Genomic DNA, 25,690 nt, shown 5'->3' with positions numbered 1-25,690 from the left:
CACTCAGCATCAGGAAAATATAAATCAGAACCGCAATGACATACCACCTCACACCAATCAGAATGGCTAAAATTAACAAGTTAGGAAATGACAGATGTTGGCAAGGATGCAGAGAAAGGGGAGCCCTCCTACACTGTTGATGGGAATGCAAGCTGGTGCAGCCACACAGCACGGAATTCCTCAAAAAGTTGAAAATAGAGCTACCCTATGACCCAGCAATCGCACTACTGGGTATTTACCCTAAAGATACAAATGTAGGGATCCAAAGGGGCATGTGCACCCAAATATTTATAACAGCAATTTCCAATATAGTCAAACTATGGAAAGAACCTAGATGTCCATCAACAGATGAATGGATAAAGAAGGTGTGATACACACACACACACACACACACACACACACACACACACACTATGGAATACTATGCAGCCATCAAAAGAAATGGAATCTTGCCGTTTGTAACAACATGTATGCCGAACGAAACGGGTGAATCAGAGAAAGACAATTATCATATGATCTCTCTGATATGAGGAATTTGAGAGACAGAGTGGGGGGTTTGAAGGGTAAGGAAGGAAAAAATGAAACAAGATGGGATCGGAAGGGAGACAAACCATAAGAGACTCTTAACCTCACAAAACAAACTGAGGGCTGATGGGGGGCAAGGGGTTAGAGAGAGGGTGGTTAGGTTATGAACATTGGGGAGGGTATGTGCTATGGTGAGTACTGTGAAGTGTGTAAGCCTGATGATTCACACATCTGTACCCCTGGAGCAAATAATATATGTTCAATAAAAATAATTAATAAAAAAGAAGAAAAAAGGGGGGGGAACAAATGCAGGAGTGACATTAGATTAAGAATTGAGAATTCAGCAGAAGAAATCCAAAGACATAAAAAAGAGAAAGCTTCCCAAGAACACCCTCCTAACAAGAAGAATATTGATGTGATGTCCTGGGCTTTCTGCGTAAATAGAATGGGGATTGAGACATTACTAGTTTAATATAAAAAGAATGTGTGGGGCGCCTGGGTGGCTCAGTGGGTTAAGTCTCTGCCTTCAGCTCAGGTCGTGATCCCGGGGGCCTGAGATCAAGCCCTGCATTGGGCTCTCTGCTCAGTAGGGAGCCTGCTTCCTTTGCTCTCTCTCTCTGCCTGCCTCTCTGCCTACTTATGATCTCTGTCTGTCAAATAAATAAATAAAATCTTAAAAAAAAAAAAAAGAATGTGAGACACCAGAAATCTGGAGAACTTGAAGATGTTCAGAGCAGACACTTAATTTACAAAAGGGATAAAATGATATAAAACCTCTCAAAGAGTAATGTCCTACACACACACGCACGTGCATGTAACCTGAGACTGGAATGTTCTGAGGCTGTAGGAGTCTAGAAAAAAAAAAGGACATAAGTTGTCCTTCTGAGAAGGGCTGGCAGGTGGGAGGAGTTTGGTGACACTTTTGCTCCAAAGAAGCCTGCCTGAGTAGGGAGAAGGGGAGAAGCAGGACAGCCTGCCTCACTGTGACTAAGAACGTTGCTGAGCGATTCCAGAATGGCATGTCCACAGAAGCTCAGAACAGTTAGGGAAAACCTGTAGTGATCAGGGGGAGGCTTGAAGAAACTGGACAGGAGAAATGAGGAGTTACAGAAACAGATGAAAAGTCAGGATCTCCAGGATTTCAAGGCCAATCACTTTCTTTTTGAATGAAAGGTATGTATACAGAGTTAATGTATGTATTAGTGACATACTGGAGAGGTGAGGCTGTGTACTGAATGACTATAATGAGCATTCCTTTCCCTTTCCTAGGAGGTTGTTTCAGGTATTCTGCAACTCAGAAAGCAGCTTATTCCTCTCTTTGTTCTCTTTCTTTTTGTGAAGAACATGGGGCATAATATCATTGGCACTCTCAAAGCCAACATGGGTTTTTGTTTCTTGTGTAACAAGCATATCAGCTTCATCAGGCTAGCATATTTTCATGGCTAACAAATTCAGAGAAATCAGCATTCCTGTTCCCTGTGCAAGTGTCAGGGGTCAGGGATGGTTTCTGGAAATGTTATGCTACTCAGCACCACACTTATGGAGAGGGAGACAGATTTTTCCATGACAGTGCCTCACTGCCAGAGAAGAGACTATTGGCCATGTCATCTTGCTGGTCATCAGATAATTAGCATGTGCTGAATAGAGGCAGTGTGCTCTGTATCATTCTAGGAAGCTAGAAGAGTGCCCTGCCTGGTCAGGCCATTTAACCAGAAAGACACCAAGAAGAACAAGGGATTGGAATCAAAAGAAAGCTAGTACCTATGGCTAAGATTTATGGAGCACTGCACTGAGCTCTTGACATGAATTATTTTTTTCTTCCCCAAATCTTGGTGAGATAGATATGGTTGCCATCATCATCTGATGGTTGAGGAAAGGAAGGTTCACAGAGAATAGATAAAATGCCCAAGACCACAGAGCTAGTTAGGGACAGAGCCAGGACTTGAATGCAGGTCTGTCTGATCCAAAGCCTGGGTACTTAAGGTCCTGGAAATGCCATGGGGTGACCACTGACTTGTACACAGCTAAGGTTATTGGATTCAAGTCTCCATGGAAGCAAAGATACCAAACCCACAAAGGCACCACTTTGAGAACAAAGGCTGCTCTCTTAAGTTATCAATAGGCCATTAAATCCAACCTCATGATGCTAGAGCTGGGTCATAGCCAAATGACCCAAACACCCATGGGCATTTCTTGGTAACTCCTTCTAGCCACACACAGAGTGTTAGGATCAGTCTTTCACACTGCCCAGACAGCCAGACTTGGATTTCAGCATGAGCACTGAGGTGAACTAGAGCGAGATTATGTCCTACTCCTGATATCTGTGCTCCTAGCAATTTGTGTTACCACCTCTACCCCTCAACCTCTCCAACCCAGGCACTTAAGAAAAAGGAGAGAGGACCTAGGAACGTGGGGTAGCTGACAGTCAGAATTTTCTCAAGATGCATCTCTTTTGTTTTCGTATCTTGGAATTACTATGATTAAATTTTGTTTTTACCAAAGAAATCCAGGCATCCAGTTAAAATAAAAATGAAATAATACTGACATAATCTTGATGAAGAATAGATGTTCTCTGACCCACAGCTGCGTACTCCCAAAAGGAATCATTTTACTCTTCTTAGTGTTTTTTTTCTGATAGTCACTTTTATTTTTCTAAATATGGTGATCCTGTGCATTTCTTAATTTCTCCATCTGAAACAATAACTCCTGAATTTCTGTTATTGTAGATGAGTTTAATGCCCTTCTACACCCTCTACCTCCTCCCAACTCCATCTTCATAATGTAGTTTCATCACAGATTATGGTTAAAAAAGTAATCATTGTGACTATTTAAATTTTGGCTCCATACACTAACAGACTTTTCAAATATGACACCTGATCTGACCGTATCCCATTCTCCTGAGCCCCACTCCACTTCTTTCTTCTTGCAGACCATCTTTCAGAGCTCTCCATCCTCCTGCAGCATGGACTGCTGGTGGACTAGGCTTGCTACACAGCCATCATCCTGGGACTTCCTTCTGTTTGTCTCCTGATTCTTAAGTCTTCTTTATCCTTCTTTCTCAGCCTTTACCCTTGTTTGATGGTAGGACATCCTGCAGTTACTTAGTGCTGTCTTGAAAAGGAGAGCATGTAGTCACACTTTCAGATTTAAGAAAACATCTCCAGGGACAGAGAACTGGCTCATTCTGTCACAGCGATGTTCTGGTTATTCCATCTAAACATTAACACGTTTTTCATTTATCCATATACCAAGGCATTTTAAATTATCTATTGCCCAGGCATTTGTCCCCATGTGTCCTCAAGTTTTCTAGCCTTCATTGCCAGTTCTTCACATAATATCCAAATACAATGGCTATAGTTCCCATCTGGCATACTGTGGCAAGCTCAGTATGGTCCTTGACCACCCATATCTTTAAAGTTAGGCTCTGCCTTAGCCTAATACTATCTCAGTTCTGGATAATGAACCTCAGCTTCTCTACTGGCTATTCTGATTCCTCCCCTGAACCAGCTGGGGGGTCAGCAGATCAGTGTGCCAATAGACTTCCCCAGTGAATGGGTGGATTTGGGATTAACCTCAACATGTTAAGTTCAGTAGTTCTCCAAAGTAGAAATCTCCCCACTGCTGAAAAATTCCCATGCCTCCTTCTGTTCTAGTTTCTTGGGAACCTGGTTTTTTTTTTTTTTTTCCATTCCCTCCAAAGCACTGGGGACTAAAATAAAGGTCTATCCTTTACCCAGACCAGTTGCTGTGCACCTCCACTGTCACCTTCTTCCTGAATCCCAATTCCCATCATGCCCTATTATCCTTAGATGGAGTCTTTGAGTGAACTAATTTAACCCCATATTCTTGAATGTCTTATACCCCCATCCTCTTCCTGTAGGCTAACCTCTTCTTAGTTCTTGCCTTGTGACTTTGAACTGAACAGGATTCATGAACCAATTCTCTTTGGACATGATATCTGGACCTTCCTTTGAGATTTCTTTTGCTACTTCTATTTGTTCTAAGCACCTACCAATTCTTCCTTGCCTTTGGCCATGGTCAATTGGTGGAATACTTAAGCTCCCTCTTAAAAATCAACTGTGAATTTAATTCTCCTTTCAGATACTCCTGAGCAAGAAATTTGGAAATTCTCTCATGCTAAATCTTATAGTCTTTTAGCAAAATTTATTTAGAATATAACAGATTGTGAAGTAACAGTTCATGTAGTATAGTTTTATGGGTTCCAGAAGAGACTGTCCAAAGAAATATTACTCACTCAGTATTCACAATGCTTCAAGCTCAAAACAGCTTTTAACCAGATAGTGGTTCTCAGTCCTGGCTGAAATTCTGTATCTCCTAGAGAGGTTTCAAACAATGCTAATACCCAACTCCATACCCTGAGATTGAGATTGAATGAAACACAGTGGGGCCTGTGCCTCAGTAGGAAAGATGTCCAGGTAATTCTAATGCACACTGAGAGTTGTGAACCCCTTACTAACAGAAAAAAATAAGGCTCACAATGTCATCTCTCTTGAAGAAAAAACTCCTGCCAGTTATGCTAAATTATAAGCAATTGAGGTGTCTTCTGATTGAGGGCTACGAAGTGGGTGAAGGAAAACAGAATGGGAAACATCACAAAGAACAAATTTGGCAGAAGCTGAATCCAGTCTCCACCTAGGCCTTACACATATTTTCTTAAACATTTTAACTGATACGGCCTTTGCCCTTCTAGCTTGGGTTGGGGGGTGGGGTCCTCAGTTATGAGGCCAAAGGAGGTGAGAATGAGTTGGAACTGAATGGTGGGGTAAACATAGCCTTAGGGCTGTCCTTGTGGAGGAGAGGGCCTGGCGAAAAATTTGAATATAACTTCTGGAATATGACAACTTGTGTTTCACCTGGACTTGCTTTATTAACCAATCTGTAGATGATAAACTGTGCTCATCCAGTTAGGGAGGAGAGTTCTGATTTATGATTCTAAGCAATAGGACTGTTTTGAAGCAGGATCCTGGTGTCGATTATAGATTCTCAGGGCTCCAGCAAATAAACTGGGTTTGAGGAATGGTGCCATTCCTGGCATGGAAGTGGAATGCAAATGGGGCAGAGCAGCCCATTATCACGTGGATAGGGCAAACCCAGCAAGAGGAAGAAAGAGTTATCTCTCTGGGTGTAGGATGGTTCAGAGAAGATGCCTAGTAGGACTTGGGATGGCAAGGCAAATCAGAGTAATCTTCTTATAAGCTCCCCTTATTTAAAATATATGGAATAGTTTTCTCCACAGTTTAAAGTTATGGTAGTTCTAGTGGTTATTTCTGCACTATGTCTCAGTTTCCTTCAGCATAAAATGATGACATGTTCAGATAATCTCTAAGGCTTTTTCAAATATAGCAGTCTCTGAGTCTGAATGTTAACAAAATGCATGGAAAATGTTAGTCATTTTCAGACCTAGCTGTTCACAGTTCTCTCCCATTCAGTTGTAATTTCTTATTAACCATTCTTACAGCTTCTTGCCAGTCCCTTTTAAAATCACATAATATAATAAAAAAATACCCATAGTATATATAAATTTTGTTGAAGTGGTATCAAAGAAAGCTAAATGATCAAAAGACCAATGAATCACAATTAATTGCAAAAAAAAAAAAAAAGGAATTCTAAGTAGCAAAGGTGATCTCTCCCCCTTCTGGACAAGAGCCACTGGAGTGCTAGGAAGAAGGTTAGGCAAGAAAGAGGAGGGAAACCAATTTCAGATGAAAGATTTTTGAAAGTGAAGGTGTGGGGATAGGTAGCTGAAAATAATAAAAGATCATAAGGACAGGCCATTCTCTAACATATACAAATTAAGAGACAATTAAGGGACCATGGCTATATTCTCTCCCTGATGCCTCTGAGGATCATCAAGTCTGAATGGCAAAGAATAATATTCTTAAGGGGATGAGGCAAGACAAAAATCATACTGTCCTGCATTACCGGCAACAATTCCTTTGTTAGAGAGAGAGAGTATGTGCACTCACATGAGTTAGTGGGGGCAGTGGGACTTGATCTTACAGAACCCTGAGATCATGAGCTGAGCTGAAATCAAGAGTCAGACCCTTAACCAACTGAATCAGACCCTTAACCAACTGAATCACCCCAACCTGCAAAACTTTTTGGAACCAAGTGAAAGGGAGCAATAGGAACAAGAGGAATCCCACAAGGGGCAGACCCAAGAGATCTAAGACCTCTGGTCTCTGAGAGACTGAAAATGCTAGGCTATGTGATATTGCCATGCCTACACCCCACATAGGGCTCAACCCATAGCTCAGTAGACACTCCATTAATGAATGAATGAATGCAAAGCTAATCCCATGAAATTTGCCTTAGGGAGAATGAGAAAAAGGGAAAGTTTGATTGTAATTGTATTATGAGTGATATATGAATGAACTAGATTTTAGAATATGCTGAAGGCACTTTTTCCTTCTTAGACACATGGGTGGATTGCCATCCATCAATGTGCTGTGTGTGTGGAGTGGGGAGGCTAAGTTGGAAAGATAAGTGGAGCACAGCTTGTGGCTTGATTGTGACACTTCCGCAGCCCCTAGTCTTTGGTGTTCCCTATTTTCCTAAAACAATCTGTCAAGCATATTGGGCTTTAAGAGAAATGCATTAATGCTGAATATTCAATAGTAACTTCAATAGAATATTTGTCTTAAGGCTAAGCCAAAGGCCCTCAGAGATTCAGCAGTATCCTTCTAGATAGATCCATATAGTTGTAGGACTTCCCTAATGAAGGGAGCTCCTGGATGTGCCTGAGGGAACTCATCTACTATATTTTTGTACATATAATAGTCACCTAAGGCTGTACCATTTTCCTGCTTTGTGTGTTTATTTCCAGGCCCACCTACAGTAGATAGAGAGATAAGCCCAGATTAGGACCCTGAATACTGGAATCTTGCTGTTTATCAGCTGTGTATCCTTAGGTAAATCTCTAAACATCTCTGAGTTTGCTGATTTGTAGAACAAAGATAACATCCACCTTACAGGTTACTGTGGGGAATAAAATTTCTTAAAATCGTCCGAAGTCATCCCATAGCAATTAGATTATAATCCTAGCACAGTAGCGTAAAAGACCTCTTTTGATCTAGCCCCTGCCTGTCTCTTCGATTATCATCTATATCTCTTCCCTCAGTCGTTCAGTTCCTGTTATATGGACTTCCTGTCTCTTGTTCAAATATCAATCAATATCTCATCACATCAGGACTGGAATAATCTTCTTGACATTCCTGACTTGTTCCTTGCTATCCAGGTCTCAGCTATTATGACATGTTTAAAAACAAAAACAAAAACAAAATCTATCTTCCTTGTCAAATACCTGTATACCCCATTCCTACCACCAACTGGTCATTGCTTATCACATTATTCTATTCAATTTTCTTGATAGCAATGACCATTATTTGAATTTATTTTATTGACTTGTTTGCTTACCTATTCATTAGTTTTTCCCTCCAACCAATAATATCAACACTAATAGAGTAGAGACCAAGTATCACTTGCACTGGGAATAATGTATGGCAAGCACATAGTTGATGGCAATAAATATTTGAATTGAAGTAGTGAACTCAATGTTTGAGTTCAAATATTTTAATGAGGGTAATTTATAAACCATGAAATGCTATGTACATATAAGGTGGTATTTCCTTCCATTGAGAGGGTACTAGAGGGGAAAGAACAGAAGGTAAGTTATCAAAGAATACTAGATTTTCATTTAGCCTTTACTAATTTTCAGTTGTCTTAGGTAAAGCCAAGTCACTCTTGTGCCTCTCTGTCCACTGGTTTTTTCATCTATAAAAGGAGGAAAGTGGTGTTTACCTCCTAGGTTATTCTAAGACCTAGATATAAAGTTGACAAAAGCACTGTGCACACTGCGGTCAGTCATGTAAGTTTTTATCATTCTCCAATGTGGGATCCTAAACTAGGAGAATGATTTCCTACTATTTTCTTTTTTTTTTTTTTAATTTAAAAAAAGCAAGAGTTTTAGGAGGCATCGATGAGAAGTTGAAGAGGGAGTTTATTTTATCCAAACTCTCCCCAAAGCATCAAAAATCTGGGATCCATGGCTTCATTTGCATAAGTATATTTGCATGTCCTAATTAGGACCTTTAGCAAGAATCCGAGGAAAGGAATTTAGGCTTTGCCCTCAAGGAAGAAGATAATTCTTTCCAAAACAGGCACAGCATTTTCCTGCTGCAGAAGATAGGGGGCAAAAGCCTTAATGTTGCTTACAGAAATTAGACTGAGCAGTTGGATTAACATCAATTTACAAATGAAGCAGCATAAGCCCCTTCAAACAAAGCACATTATATTTTATTTAGCAACACCTCCTTGCCTCTCCTAGCGCTATGTAAAGGCTGTTCAAATGCTTTCACAAAGAAGACTGTCTGAAAAGAAGAAAAGAAAGAGGAGTGTGTCTATGCTTGATCTGTGTATGCACATTGTACTTCTCTGCTGAGATCCAAAAGCTCCCCAGAGAGAGAAAACCCAACCAAACCTTCAGGTCCACCCTTTGACTCTGGGGAAAACTGAGGGTTTGATCGACTCATAACCTTCTGGTGCAGGGCTTGGAATCCAAGATTCTGGGCTTGGGTAGTGAGTCTGTCATTTATGATATACTCGGGACCTTGGACTAACCATTTTACATTCTCTTAGCCTTTAATCCTTCTGCTGCAAAAGGGAGATAAAATTGACATCTGCCTCATGGAGTGGTTGGAAGGATTAAATAAGATCCTATGTGAAGCAAGTGCTTTGTAAAGGGCAAAGTGTTATATAAATGTCCCACATTTTAGATCCTGTCCTTCTTCACCCCTGAACCTTCTGTCATGAGAAATTATTGTGTTGCCTCTCTTGGTTGATAAGGTTGAAACATTCAACGGCCCTGAATGCTCACCAGAGAGGTATACAAATGGCACAGACACAGCTTTTCTCCTTCTTGTACATGCAGCTAGCGTTGCTAATGAGCCACAATACTTTTTCCTACTGAATCTGGGCCCAATCTCAAAAATCTCCACCATAACTTTCCAAAGCTACCATCAACTGTTGGAATGGGCATGGGAGACAGAGCTGATTGGCCACCCCTCTGAAGCCTCTAAGATCTTTGGCCAAACTGTCCCAACTCTTCTCTGTTGTCCAGAATGAGGACACCCAGAATACAGTCCAAGTGTATAGAGATGACACCCTGCAGTGACAGAATTCCCTCTTAGCACACGCATACACAGAGCAGCACAGGCTCAAACATTCGTTTATTATGTCAGAGTTAATTTCATCGTGGAAAAGAAAAGCGATGTTCAGGGAAATGTTGGCAACAGCACAATTTATAATAAATCAAATTGCCTGAAGAGATGAGTAAAAGGTTTTGGAGAGAACAAAGGCTCTGGGACTAAGCAGCAAATGTCAAGTTATCTACGTAACTAGTGGGAGTGTGTACACGGAGTAACAGGATCAATCCCTTAATTGCTCTATGTTTTCCTATCAAATAGGATAATTAGAAGACTTTTTGATTCACAGTTGAATCAATTCTTTCCTTAGGGTTTGAAAAGAAGTGTGTCTTACAGAAATTCTAGATGTTGTTATTGAAATATCTCCCCTTTTAGGTCCTGAAGAAAGGGTGTAGTGTGATTTTGTGGATGAGATCACAGGTCTGTCCTTGACAATCCAGAGAGCAGTCCTAAATCAACAGAAGTTGACCCCAACCTCTCAAGTGCCCCACTTGCAAGGTGAGAAATATTTATTTTATTTGGTCTGGGTGTGAGTTTGCAGGGTGTGGAGTGACCCACTCTACTATTTCACCAAGGTCAAACAGTCTCACATTCCATGGGAAGCAGCATTTGCCCATTACCTGAGCTCTCTACTTTGTGGCATTAGGGGCATGACCAAAGAAAGACTTACACATAAACATGTTTCTTATTAAAATAAAATGTTTTGTATGCAGAAATACAACCCAAGTGCTACATCTTCAGTAGCCTAATTTTCAAAAAGACAGTTGACAGTTGTCATGTTAACAAATATTTCCTTAAGTCCTAGAAGCAAAGAGTTCATAATAAATAATACTAAGAACAAAAATGGAAAAATTCTGATTTTTCTGGGCCTAGAGATTTTGCTTCCTTTTGCTTTAAGGGTCCGGCATCTGGGTCGAATTCAAGAAATATATCTTAATAGAACTTTGTTTTGGACAAGAGAGATGATAGCTCCTTTTACTACTTGCTGACTTTATTAGCCATCTTTCCAGTTTTGAATGGCTAACAACACTATAGTTTATAAAATACTCTTTTTTTTTTTTGCGTTTTATGTGTCACATTTGATCCTCATATTATAGTTTCGACAATGTCAACACCAATTTTCTGAGGAAATATGGAAACTCAACTGGGTAAAACCACTTGATCAAGGTCACATAGCTAAAAAGTGTAAAAATTCGGATTTGAAGCCAGATAAGCTCACTCTAGAATGATGTTCCTTACTACCACATACAACCTCAAGAATGACTTAGGGCAGGAGTTAGCACAAGGGATTTTTTTTTTTTTTAACCTAGTAGAAGTGCCTAGGACCAAGAGAGTGAGCCAAGATAGGTCAACATTAGAAATCTGAGAACTAAACATTACAGAGAACAAATCCAAAGGAGCCAAAGATGCCAAACTTCGGGTTGGGTGAAGGTGACATAAAAATAAAAGCAGTTGAGCATAAATAAGACACTGCTCTGCATAACAGCTGATATTTGCAGTGTACCTTGGAAACTAGAAGTTTTGTGATGTCTGTGTTAGTAATTGATTTAATAGGCGAGAAGCAAAAAGGGAAATTTATAGTCTGTTCATGCTGGTGGAGAAGTACCTGAAACCCTTCTAGGTTGGATGTCTACTGGTTCTATGGCTTTGCTGCAATATGCTGGGCATTATTTGAAACAAACTAAACAGGTCAATGGCACCACCAAAGCAGAATGAGAGGGATGATGCACATTAGTTTGTTGTTTTCAGTAAAACAGAGTATCATCACATTTAAATTCAAGTTGATACAGGGATGGGAACTTGCTATCAGGAGGGACCTTTTTAAGAATGAAGGGAAAATGTGTACCAATGGCAGAGGACAGAGCCAAATAGTAAAGGGAAGTCACTGCCAAGACACATAACAAAGGGAAAAACGTATCTCTGCCGCTGACTCATGAAGAGAGCCAGCCAGAGACCAGCCCAGTAGAAGGTGCTGTGGAACAGACAGGACTTGAGCTCATTCATCATGAGTGATTGTTATAATTAAGTGTACACTTACTATGGGTCATGTATCTATATAGCAACTTTTAAGTATTTTTTTACTAATTGTCAAAATACTATGAACTAGTTATTCTTTTTTTTTTTTTAAGATTTTATTTATTTATTTGACAGAGCACAAGGAGGCAGAGAGGCAGGCGGGTGGAGGGGGGGTGGGGGGGACGGGAAGCAGGCTCCCTGATGAACAGAGAGCCGGACACAGGGCTTGATCCCAGGACCCCGAGATCATGACCAAAGCCAAAGGCAGAGGCTTAACCCACTGAGCCACCCAGGAACCCCTGAACTGGTTATTCTTTAGGACATTTTTGTAAATGAGAAAATGGTGGCTCAGAGGGATTCAGTGACTTATTCAGTATTAAATAGTGAGTGGGCAATAAGCCAGGATTGAACCAGGAGCCTGGCTCCAAAGCCCCTACCCTTAGTCAGTATGCTGAAAATTCGTACACCGAGTTGTTGGACAGTAAGTTGATTATGGTGAACTATTTTTAATAATTTCATTCCAAGTCTTTTTTAGATATGTCAACCATATATAGTAGACCTTGCCAAGTGTTTTAGGTTTATATATTGCTTTACTGGGTTTTGACACCATTGGCCAAAATTGCTAAGCTCCTCTCCTATCCTGAGCTTTAAGGACCTTCACTTAGAAGCTGACAACTCCCTGGGCACCAGTATCTGGCTAGCTTATATAATCTTAGGAAATTTTATTGACGTCACAGTGCTCATTGGGCATCATGGGAGCAGGTGGTTCAATGTTTCAAGCACAGCTCTAAGGAGAGATCTTTCACAAAGATTTACACAAGCTGTTGTCCACATCGAAACATCTTTATATTCCTTTCCAACCCATTCTACTCTACCACAACATGCCACATCTGATGAGGGCACAGACAAAGCAGAAATAACAAGTCTGCAGATGCAACTGTAATGGATGGCCGGTCTGAAGATGGTTATCTTTGGGGGCCTCACTTTGATCTCTGTGTCTTTCGGTGGATATATGGCATCACATCCACAAACAAACAAAAAAACAAAAATACAAAAAACCCTTTAGATGAATCTGCTTGCTTTCCTTACACTGGAGCCAAAGATAACATTATTTCATGAATGTTCAGTCAACCCTAGGATTACAAAATGTTAAGGCACTTCTAACTATCCCCGCTCAAAGAGGGCTATAATATATTCTAAGACAAAGGGAATTGGACAGCAGCATCATTTGGAGGGTGTTCCACTGAAGGACACAGGGAAGGGCACGAACAAGTGATACATCCAATGCTCCCAAAGCTCAGCTTCTAATACAGCTCACTGCAACTCTTTTTGATAAACTCCAAGCTTCTCCAATAGTAATGTATTTATGGTTGTTGGAGTGTAGGCAGTGTTTTGCTACTAGTCAGTGTTTTCAGTGTTAAGCAAGAGAAACTGAAGTCTGATTTCAGCACAAGAGTAATTCTTAAAAGAAGAAAAATGGGAGGAATTAACAGGAAGGCTGGAGAAGCAGACCCAGAACAAAAGGAAGAACTAGTCTGGTGAGAATCCTGTTGCCATGGTGGCCACAGATGACACTAGATCTCTTCTTCGCGGTGGTCACTGGATCCTGGATGGTGCTTGTGACATGTGTCCTCCACAAGTCTTCCTTTTTGCATCACTGGCTCCTGATTTGAATTCCCATGTGGGAGAACATGATTGGCCAGCCTGCATTACATGTTCGTAAACAAGCTGCAAAGGAGGCTGGGAAAATTATTATATGATCTTACTGGCTTAGATAGTGGAAGGCTGGCTCTACTTCCTTTCAAAATTCACTAAGTAAGAAATTTCCCCAGTCATGGACTTATAGATGTTAAGATGCTGGCTAGCCAAAGATGTGATACATTTTGTTAATACTACCTGCATATTTTTCAAATGAGTCCATCTTCTTCAACTCTGACACAGCCTTGTGTTTTAAATATCATTACCTGTTTAATTTTTTCAGCTCTTTAAAATAGTCTCTAAGATTCAAAATTATTCTTATACCATTCTTAAAATCCCATTTAAGGACATTTTCTGGGTAATCAGCATACTTCTAAAATTAGGTAAGTCAAGCTTACAACCCAATAAACTTTATTTTTGTTTTGGGGTCATTTCTATTTAGCTCAATCAGTCAGAATAATCCATGCTTGCTAAAAATAAATAAATAAAAAATAAAAAAAAGCAAGCAAGCAGACAAAATTGACAAGATAACAAATACTTAAATATCTGCTAACCAGATAGCCCTTTGTTTTGAATTGCAGCTGTCTTGCAATAAATAGTACAAATATAAAAAAAACTCAATAGAAATTCCAGAAAGAAACTGCCTAGAATAGCAGACACTATGCACTTGAACAATCCCCAAAAGAATCATTCAGAGTTTGCCACTCTTCGTTCAATCCCATGAAAGCCATTTAGAATCAAGCTGATGATTAAACTCCCTATAGAGACCCTGATTCCTTTGCCTCACTATCTATACTGTCATGTAGAAATCTGTTGCTTCTGAGAAGTTAAAATTAATATAAACATGTGTGTGCATGTATGTGCATGTGTGTCTACTAATAAATTTTTCACCTGAAAATACAGGAAAGGAAAGTTAAAGAGCAGTGGAGCAGTGAGTGATGGGCAAAGAGGGCTGTTTTATATCACGTATCATGAAAGGGTGAAGCCACCAGCATTTAATTGGAGTTTAAAGCAATGGTGTAAATAAGACTGCAGAAGGTGAGAAAGTAGCTAGTGAAGGGAAGAGGTATGGGGGAGCTAAGTCCTGTTTTAAATAGCTAGCTGAAACATTTAAATGAAGCAAATAGACAACAATATTTAAGTAAATAGTTAAATAGTTTTTAATAATTAAAATGTTTAGAGGTTGACAGGAGCAGCAAAAGAGACGGAGAAGGAGAAATTGCATCTAGAAAAAGAAAAGGAAGCTCTAAAGAAAAAACACACAGAGCATAGAAATTCTATCAAAAAGAGCTTTTGAAAATTAAAAATTGATAACAGACATAAAAAATTCAGTAGAGACGTGGGAGATAAAGTCAAAGTCTGTCAGAGAAGAAAACAAAAAGAAAGAAGTAGGAAAAGGGGAGTGAAAAGATCAGGAACGTAGAAAATCAGATCATGGCACCATTGTTCAAATGATAGAAGTTTCAGCATAGAGAACATAAACTGGAGAGAAGGCAAATAAAGAGATGACACGATGGAATGTCCCAGAAGGGAAGGGCACAGGTGTGCAGACCTAAGGGATCCAAGAGGTTCCCATCACGATGAATATGCATATCTGGTTGAGGGAAGATCTCACCATAGTATCAGGGATCAAATGGCAGTAGCTATCTCAGAAAACAAAACTGGGGAGAAGTGCCTTGAAAATTCCCAGGGAACCTGCAGTGTGCACACAACTAAACCCCCATCAAGTGTGGGAAAAAGCATAAAGACATTGTAGGGCAAGAAAATTCTTCCTTTCTTCCCTTCTAGGTTCTTCTAGGTTCTGTCTAATAAGTAAATTGACATTAGACAGATCAATAGGAGGAAAAAACAACTCGATTTTGTATATATAAGAGCTCATAAAAATATGAGGCTCAAAGAAGTGACCAAAGTAGTCAGCTTCTGTATCTTTTAGACAAAGAAACAATACATTTATGAAGAATTGGCAACATAAAGAAGTTTGGGCTTGGGGTAGCAAATTAATGAAGAAGTAACCACGTTTGTTTCTATTACCTTCCTGGCCCTGCAGTCCCTATGTCTGGTGATGAGGATGCCTTTTACCCTCGAGGTGCAGGAAGGGTACTGTTCACCTGGGGAATTTATTTCTTACTTCCAGGGAGATAAGGACAATCAGAGTGTTCTTCCCGTATCAGTTGTTTCGAATGTAACCTTAACTCAAAATAATATGCCAAAGGGTCACATTTTGGGGAGGTCTTCCCTGAACCCCATCTATATCTTCAGACATATAAGACCTCAAAAATACTACCTTTTTCGCAATGCTACTGAAAGATTTGTTCCAACAAAATTGGAACATAAACTTTGAAAGGGGAAAACACTTGGATTCAGGAAACAGGGGCCCATATATCAGACAATCAAAAAATTTCAAAATGATGGCGAAGGGACATTCTGAATACCAGGTCGAGAGTGCAGCACGCTGGAGATGAGAGAAAGAGGTCAAATGACTCCAAAGTAATGTGTCTAAGGGGAAAAATACCAAGTAGAATACATGATAGGCTTAAACAGATATTTACATTTTTGGGGGGGTTTGGGAATAAGTTAATAATAACTAAATATAAACAAGCAAACAAAAGTAAGTAAATTTTCAAAAGAAGGGAAAAATTTAAATTCTATAAGAAAATATAATCTAGAATAATATTGGACTCCACTATGAGTATTATTTATTTAATCTCAAAAATATAAATACTGAGTATTGATTATATATGACCAAGTTTATATGGCTCCAGATTTGTTCCTCATTTCTTCTCACCCCCATACCTTGGCTATTGGCTCAGTGGAGAGCACTGGCCATAGACCACCAGGTTGTCACCTCATCTCAGCCTGCCCCAGGGGGAGAGGGAGGTCTGGGCCCCAGTGCCACTCCATCACATCCCTCACAGAGGGCTTGAGTAGTAGCACAGCCTGGCAACATGGAGAAGTGAAGGCCCCGCTGCAGAAGCTTTGATGACTCATGAGAAACAGGAGATGGGAAGGGGCTAACAAATTCCTTACCCATCTTTCTCTAGAACAGACAGTTGTGAGATGAAGTGGATCGGATCTAGTCTCCCATTCTGGAGGCTTTGCATATGACCGCAAGCCATTGGCTAGTTTTCTTGCAAGGCTCTAGCTGCTCATTCATGCAGCATCCCTTATGTTTTTTGTTTGTTTTTGGACTCTATCTCCCTCCTCCTGCAACTTAGTATTGCACCTCCAATAAAGTATTAGCCTATAAACTTTGCCTTAAGTGCTGTTTTCTGGGAAACACAGACTGAAACTTTGTTTGAACCAAAAGACAGGTCCTATTATTAGCCACATCGGGGGGAGAGAGGGGGGGGAGAAAGAGAGGAGAAGACAAAGAATAAAATTCTAATCTTATAGGAAATCAACATTTTAGGAATTAAAAAATGGTTCTTTTTGAAGAGTGAGAATCAGTGTGTGGGGAGGTATTCAGGAAACTAATGATTATATATGTGTGTGTGCATATATGTATGAGGGAGGCACATGTATACTATTAATTAACTATACATTAGTAACTTTATGTTTATAACTATGTATTATACTAATAATATATGATAGATATTATATATATTATATATAAACTGGGAAAATAAATGGGTAAAACTTACGTTAAAAGCTAGACATAAGCTTGTGAAGCTGAAGAACTATCAGTGAAATAGAATGATGGATGAAAGGAATAATGGAATCCTTCATATCTGTGATTGGTTAATTTTACATGTCAACTTGACCAGGCCACAGGGTTCCCAGACATTTGGCCACTATTATTCTGGGGGTGCCGGTGAGGGTTTTTCTGGATGAGATTAATACTTGAAATGGTAGACTGAGCAAAGCAGGTTGTACTCTTCCGTGTGGGTTGGCCTCAACCAATCAGTCAAAATTAGAAGGCTAATTTCTCCATAAAGAAAGAAGAAATCTTCCTGTCTGATTGTTGAGCTGGGACATTGATCTTTTCTTGCCCTTGGACTTGGGTGGAAACATCAGCTTATCTTGGATCAATATTCTGGGTCTCCAGCTTGCTGACTGCAGATCCTCCATAATCATGCAAGTCAGTTCCTTATAATAAATCCCTTCCTTCCTCTCTCTCTCCGTATATCCTTTTGGATCTGTTTCTCTGGGGATCCCTGAAGAAGTAGTTCATTAAATTAATTTTTTAAAAATTAATTTAATTAATTTTCCCTGAAAATTTTAATGTCTATTGAGTTAAGTCAATATTTATCATCTTCTTTGTGAAGATGGCCACTCATGTTTCCTGGGCTGCAGGCTACTTGTAATTCTCATTCTGTCTTTATAGATTATCCTAAATATGACAACAAACTCCAACTCCCTGTATTTTCAAAGGTAACACTATAAAAGCAGCTGTATGAATAAATGTCTCCAACAAGCAGATGTTATCCTTAACCAAATCTGTCCGGAGAGCAGTATGGGACAAACTAAATAGCTTTAGTTTAAGGATTCAATGCATAATAAGACATTTATTAAGCACCTGCTGTGTGCAAAGCATTATGCAAGGTTTTGAGGGCAGTACTGAGATGAATCATCTCCAGTGTGTGTGTGTGGACCACCAAAGCTGAGAATATGGAATCCAGTATTAAGATGAATTATGCTGAATTTTTCCTTGACATGCCATCTTTATAACCTCTTTTCCAAAGGATATGACTGAGGCATGACTCATGAATGTTTCTCTTCTCCTGAAAAAAAGTTTTTGGTGAAATGACAAAGAGCTATGAGCACCAGTTTCAAAGTTAAAATGTAGATATCATGGGCTTGTGACTGCAGTTGATTTTTATGTACTTGAAAAGTTCTAGTTTCTCCACCAGGCTTATCATAACAATGAATAATCAAGGGGAAAAAAAGTTCCCTCAGTTACAGTAATTTCTGACACATACAAAAATGAGAAACTTGATTTTACAATTTAGTGAGTTAGTATTCACCACATGAAATATTGAAAAGTTCACAACTTCATGTCCAACTAAACAACCTTACCCATACATATAGGTCATGGGCTCTTTTTCCCACGCCGTAACTTATTTGGAATTTCTTAGGTTCCTAGTGAGAGTAGACACGGTATGTGATGGCTAATGTTGATACCACTTAATATTTTTCTTACTAACTGAATTTCTGGTTCAAATATTCAAATATACTAAAGAAATTTTAGTAAACCGCATTAAAATAACAAGGAAAAAACCCCTAAGAAGTATATATAAAGAAAAATACAACAAAAAAAGCTGAATTTGTTTCTTTATTACTTTTTATTTGCCTTCTGATAATTTTCTGTTGGGGCTAAAGTATCTTTTTAACACAAGGGTGCATATAAAACTGTCCAGAGCTCCAAATTCAGTCACTACTGACCAGCCATTCCAGCCTGGTAATGGAATACAAAGAGAAAACTGAATTACGGCAGGAAATTCCCATTTCTATTAGTGACGCTGTATCCACATCCATCTTCCTTTGTCAACCAAACTGTAGACCTTCACCTCCCAAATGTAGACATGACAACAGATATTTATTTGTTTTATGAATTTTCCATTTTAATGTGCATTTTATGTGCAGGAAGGCAGTCGACATAATGAGACATCCTTGGTAATAGTTTTCTAGGCATAATGAAAAATGGATAGAGCTGTTTTATACATTTTTAGTGAAAGGAATTTTTTTCTTTAATAAGTAATATGGGCATAGCTCTTGGACAGTGCATGGCTCTCATTGAATCAAGTCCACTAGTATTAATATTTCTGTAAAGCACACTCCATGCACAAGACATCTCAATTATCAGTAGATTTGAACTTGGGTATCATTCATTTATGTAAAATTCTGCATGCAGATATTCTGCCTATGTTAAAATAATGTGTATATAATATGTGAATATACATATAATTTATGTAAGATACACACACACATATGTTTGTGTGTGTGTGTGTGTTTGTATGAGAGAGAGAATGAATACAGAGAGGCTTGATACAGATTTCCAAAAGGTTTTCATTAATGTCTTCATGATGAATAAAGAGTATTAGCAGGAGGAATTCCTTCAATCTCATTTTGTTATTTTTGAAATAAGATATATGCTACAGTATTGGTTATCTCAATTGATGCCCTCAAAAATTCCAGATACAAAGGAGTCTCTTCTTCTTTTGACTGTTCATTTCTAATTATTCGTCTATGTATAATGCAATGTGTGCTAGATTTGCAATCAAAGTACTGTGTGATTCTGGAAGAGATTCTTAGCATTTCTATTTCTCTCTTTCTTTACTTATAAGCTGGGGATAATAACTCCTAATGGTCAGGGTTGTTACGAGACTTGACTGAAGTCATGAGTGTGCTTTGCACATCTTAAGCAGATTCTAATACAGTCAGAGATATTACGATTAATTTTCATGGTGATAAGTCATCTTGATCTATTTATGACCAGTAATAGCATTGTATAGGTTAATATCGTATGGGCTAGATATCCCCCAACAAGCTTGGAAAATAGCCCTTGTGTACTTGCATCTCTTCACTGTTTTGGACAGAAAAGAATATAGACAAGCAGTGAAACAGCCTGATTAAAAATGAGAAAATTCAGGGACGCCTGAGTGGCTCAGTTGGTTAAGCAGCTGCCTTCGGCTCAGGTCATGATCCCAGGGTCCTGGGATCGAGTCCCACATCGGGCTCCTTGCCCTCTGCAGGGAGCCTGCTTCTCCCTCTGACTCTGCCTGCCATTCTGTCTGCCTGTGCTCGCTCTCGCTCACTCTCTCTCTGACAAATAAATAAATAAAATCTTTAAAAAAAAAAAAATGAGAAAATTCAAAACCCGAGAGATGATTGTGCCTTTTGTATCGTGCTAAGTATCTTTGAGTGTAGAGTGACAGGTAGTTGATTTTGAGGTTGGCTACTTACAAGACAGATCTGTGCCTTCATTTCAGATGGAAAGTTTCTAGTCATTATTATAGTATGGGTGAATAGCCATTTTAAATACAATTATGATTTTCTTCTTCTTCTTCTTTTTAGATGAAACAATATCCTAAACAGATAACCTCAAGATTCTTTGGTTTCCACTTCCATACCATTTTGCCCATTTTCTGACCCCAACCCACCCTTCTGTGTAGGCTGGGTTATATGCTTCTATACTTCTTCTTACTACTAAAAGAACACTGACATTGATTCAGGTCATAAATGGCTGGTTGTTGAATCGCATACAACTTTTCAAGATTATTTCATAATCTTTTAACTTTCATTTGGAATGACTTGGGTGGGTAAAATCAGTTTTTAATTAATGAACAAAAATAAAGTTTAAATGAAAGTTACAATGACAAAAATATTCTTACACAATATAGTTATAAAATTGTACTATTAAAATATTAAAGACCATATTCTATCCATCATGAAAAATAGAAGAAGAATGTAGTAAAGTACCTGGGTTTGAATCATGGCTTCTTTATCAATCCCTAGCTTTGTGACTGTGGTCTCACGTCCCCTAATCAGTACCAGTGCTAGTTAATCTTAGAGTCTAACAAGAACAGGAGTTAACTGACAAAGCCACTGTGAGGATTGAATGGATGAATACAGGCATTAAGACCATTATTTTAATAATTGTTGGTTATTTATCATCATCTCCTCCCCCTCCTTCCTTCTTTTTAGAAAGAGAATTTTTTTTAAATCCCCAAAACATAGACTAAAAGATTTTATTTATTTATTTGACAGACAGAGATCACAAGTAGGCAGAGAGGCAGGCGGGGAGGAGGGGAAGCAGGCTCCCTGCAGAGCAGAGAGCCCAATGTGGGGCTCGATCTCAGGACACTGGGATCATGACCTGAGCCGAAGGCAGAAGCTTTAACCCACTGAACCACCCAGGGGCCCCTAGACTAATCTTCTTATTGAACATTTGACGAGCTTTTTTTTCTCACTATATTGAAGATTGAATTTCAACCAAATAACTTTTATATAAATAAGAAGCTGTTTCAGGCACAAGAACAGACCTACTGATTTGTTGCCTTATGTTCTAGTTTATTAAAAAAGCAGAGTAATGGTCCTGGCTCATTAATGTAGACAATGTTTAAAGACTCCAAAACAATGCATTGGCTTGTCTTCAACTAACAAAAACATCTATATAGGGGTGCCTGGGGGTGGCTAAGTCATCGAAACATCTGCCTTATGCTCAAGTCATCCAGGGTCCTGGATGTCATCCAAGTTGGGGGGGGGTCCCTGCTTAGTGGGGAGTCTTTTCTCCCTCTTCTTCTATCCCTCCCCACCTTTGCCCATGCTCTCTCTCTCTCTCTCAGATAAATTAATGAAAATCTTTAAAAATAAAACAAAACAACCCCCTCCCAATTTATGTAAAGGACTCAAAGCAGGAATGGGACCCTAGTAACTGAAAACTGGAGTACCAGGCAATGGAGAAGTAAAAACATAAGCGCTTTCCTTATCCTATAGGGAAATCAATAATAGAAACCATAAAGACAGTAAAGAGTACTGAACCTAAGAAGTACATGGATACCAGGGCTCGTCCCTGGGGCCCAGGATTTTGGGTCAGCCCATGAGGTACTAGGAGTTGGGTACACTATATCAACTCTATTGGGTCACTAAACAGCCCTCCGCTTTCCCTCCAGAACTGGTCATTCTGGGCTCCTAGGTTCTTCTATGCTGGAGAGGAGGTCAGCATTGCACTAGATGCTTTTTCTACCAAACACTGCAAGATTTTAGTGGCAGAAGTATATCAAATACAGATTTTAGGCTAAATTTTGAAGGCAATATGAAATCAAATCCAAGGCTGAAGCTGCATCACCATCATTAGGGTGAACAATTCATTCCATTGAGCCCTGGACTTTCCTGATGGCAGCATGAAATCCCACATCCAGGAATATTCTCCTTTGCAGATAAACCAGCACAAATAATGTGTTTTAATAATATATTACAAAATGTTTAATGGTTCAAATTTTCAGGACTTGAAATGTAAGATTGTGGGACTTAGTGTGGGAAAAGTAATTTCTCAGCACTGCCAGCTTCTAGATTGCAAAGTGTGGTCACTGAACTGCACATTTTGGTTGTGGACAAATGTTTATTCTCAACTGAAGTGAGTGGAGGAGTAAAGTTCTTTGTGGCTAACTCTGCCCGTTAAGGCAACGATTTCAGGTGACATGGCAATCAGGATGTTAAATTGGTCTATTTCTCTTTAAAAATTTTTATTTATTTATTTATTTGAGAGAGAGTGAGAGAGCATGAGGAGGGTGAGGAGAAAAGGAAGAGGGAGAATAAGAATCTCAAGCAGACTCCCCACTGATTGTGGAACCCAACGTGGGGCTCGATCTCAAGACCCTGAGATCATGACATGAGCTAAAATCAAGAATTATTCACTTAACCAGCTGAGCTAACCAGGTGCCCAAACTTGATTTATTTTCTCAAAGTGATCACTGAAGTGATGCCTTCATTCCTCCTCAGCTCCTGTGTTTGATGATTTAGTCAATGATGATGGTGAAATTTCAGCAGGCAATCCCATGAACTAATATTTCTCTACTTAACTATTTGAAAAATACTTATTTTTATGTGAAAATGAATGTGTTGTTCACAATCACCATTAATTATTGCAGCAGCTTACTCTGCGTTCATAAATATATATTTATACTTCAAAGGAATCTCAAAGAGTCTCAGAAATGAAAACACACAAGGTAGTTTTAATCATACTTACATCTAAAATGCTTACCCATATTTGAAAGTGAATATTCTGACAATAACAAGACATCTACTGATGTTGATTCATTGATTAGACCCACGGGTAATTGGTGCAGTCTCGCGGTCACTGACCACACATCACTACAGAGAAACCAGGAATGACACAACAGTTAGGCATTCAGCTATTTGGCTCTCTGAAGGCTGAGGTTGAAGTCAAAGTGAAGAACAGATATTAGTTAAATTTGGAAGCCAAAGTCTCATATTGCTGCTTGCCTATATGAAGATGCTTGAACACAATCTTTGGGAGGCCCTAGGGATATGAGCTTCGATTGCACGGGACACTCCTGATTAAATCGGTTCTAGTGCTGCTTCTCCCATTGACCTGTGCGCTCCCTCACATAATACCTGCGGGTGTTCAATAGGGCATCCTCAAGGACAAGGACAAGGACAAGGCTAAATGAGCCAAAGGCATACAGGGTGCAAATTCCCAGGACTAAATAGGTTCTGGATTGCACAGGCATGTAAGAGCAGCACACACGTGTGTGTGTGTGTGTGTTTTGTAAGCGCATCAGCAGACATTTGAACAAATTAGATAGAATGCTCTAATCAGTTCAACAACTTTGGATTATTTGTGGAACCCTTTCACCCATGGCTGGCTCTTTGAGCCAATATTTATAAGGAACTGAACACTGCTAACTTTCATCTGTCTCCTTTTGCCCCCCACAGCTAGCGTCAACAACAGCCTCCATCTATACTCTCAGGGATGATACTTTCCCTTAGGATACCGGCTGGATGTCAACAACTCTGGCACTCACTCCTCCTACGTCCCACCAGGCCCAACTCACCTTTTTTTCCCCCTTTCTCTTGTTTTTTTTTTTTTCTTTGTTTAAAATTGTGCTACAATTTGCATAATTTACCATTCTACCCATTTTTATGTGCGTAGCTTTCAGTACAACCCTCACCACTATGTATCTCCAGGACTTTTTAATCTTTTCCCACGAAATTCTGTACCCATTAAATAACTTTCTATTCCTCCCTCCTCACATCCCCTGGCAACCATGCTTCTACTTTCTATCCCTCTGATTTTGACTATTCTACTTTATGTACGTGAAGTCATACAGGATTTGTCTTCTTATGACAGATTTAGCTTACTTAAAATAATATCTTCAAAGTTTATCTATGTTGTAGAATGTATCAAAATCTCCTTCCTATTTAAGATTGAATAATATTCCATTATATGTCTATGCCATCTCCTGTTTATCCATTTATTTTTTTATGGATTCTAGGTTACTTCCACCTTTTGGCACTTAGGAAAATTACTGCTATGAACATAGGTATAGAACTATCTATTTCAGTCACTGCTTTTAATTTGGGGGGGCATATATGCTGAAGTGGAACTGCTGGGTACAGCTTGCAGTTGATGAAACTTAGAATTGTCAGGTTCCTCTACCCCAGGATGTAGGATCCCAAACAGGATTAGTGGGCTCTTGCTCTGCATTGTCTCTTTTATAGCAGAATATGCTGTTCCCAGGAAGGACGCAGGAGCATCCTTCTGTACCTCAATTTTAATTTTTTTTTTTCTTCTCTGTGATCTATCTGTTCGGATCCCATCCACAGGACCAGGCTTCTTACAAGATCAAGTTTTCACTCTGCAGACCTGCCTTTCTCTCAAGGTCCCAGAGTTGTCCAGTGGTGGACCCTACCATTCTCAACTTGGATTTGTTCTTTCCCTGATTCTGTAGGTGAGTTAACAGGAATAATGGACCTAAGGGCCTATGCCTATGTGTAGGGTCTGTAGGATTGTGTTGGACTGATTGAATGTTTACCTAAATTGGTTAATGCAAATTGCAGTCAAGAAAAGAATCCAAAACTCAGAATGAGCGAAGCAGAAACAAGCATCAGAAGGAAGGTGAGAAGGAAAACCAAGTATAATAAATCATTCAAGAAAAAAAAAACCTGAAATTATTCCACTTCAGAAGGCAATATCATCAGAAGCAGGTAAGTCAGGTGAGTTAAGTGACGAATTGAAACAAGTAGTTGAAAGGTACAGCAAAGTAGTTTTTAGGGGTCTGTTTTTTGTCTGCTGCTCCCAGTCTCTGCTCAGTTGTACATCTGAGCACAAAGTCTCTGCTGACACATCCCATTTCTGTTGTTGAAAGTGGGGGAATTTTACTGCTGTGAATGCAGGGAACTCTATAATTACCTTTGCTCCCTTCTTGATTCTATTGCTTCAACTGCAGACCAACACTATTGTTTCCATAGTTGAAGAGTGGCCTGGAGGCATCTACCCGCTAACATAACTCAATGACTAGAACATCTGTCTTAGGTCTGGCTCTGAGTGGAAATAAGTCTGCCCTAAGCTTTAGTAACCAGTGACCTAGACCTTACCTAGTTCAGATTTGTGCAACCTCTGTAATCTGGGCACTCAAATAAAAAAATTAGATTAAAAATTTGTCTGAATACCCTGTGGACCCTGTGGAAACAAATGCAAAATCTCAACCTGGACACTCAGGATCTCCATTACCAGCAGATGATATTCAGTGAGACAGAAGCCT

The 25,690-nt window shown here is 39.4% G+C and overlaps 1 long non-coding RNA gene across 1 annotated transcript; it reads left to right on the top strand.

Annotated features, from left to right (window-relative positions):
• The first annotated feature begins 1,488 nt into the window (after positions 1-1,488).
• Positions 1,489-24,867, top strand: LOC131825856 (uncharacterized). Its single transcript, XR_009351337.1, has 3 exons — positions 1,489-1,698; positions 10,125-10,247; positions 24,753-24,867. It is a non-coding gene; the product is annotated as an uncharacterized LOC131825856 (long non-coding RNA).
• Positions 24,868-25,690: the final 823 nt, after the last annotated feature.

Source organism: Mustela lutreola, chromosome 2, assembly GCF_030435805.1.
Source record: "Mustela lutreola isolate mMusLut2 chromosome 2, mMusLut2.pri, whole genome shotgun sequence".
In the NCBI taxonomy this organism is placed as follows: Eukaryota; Metazoa; Chordata; class Mammalia; order Carnivora; family Mustelidae; genus Mustela; species Mustela lutreola.
The sequence above is the reverse complement of the archived record's forward strand: the minus strand, read 5'-3'. Positions and strand labels throughout refer to the sequence as shown.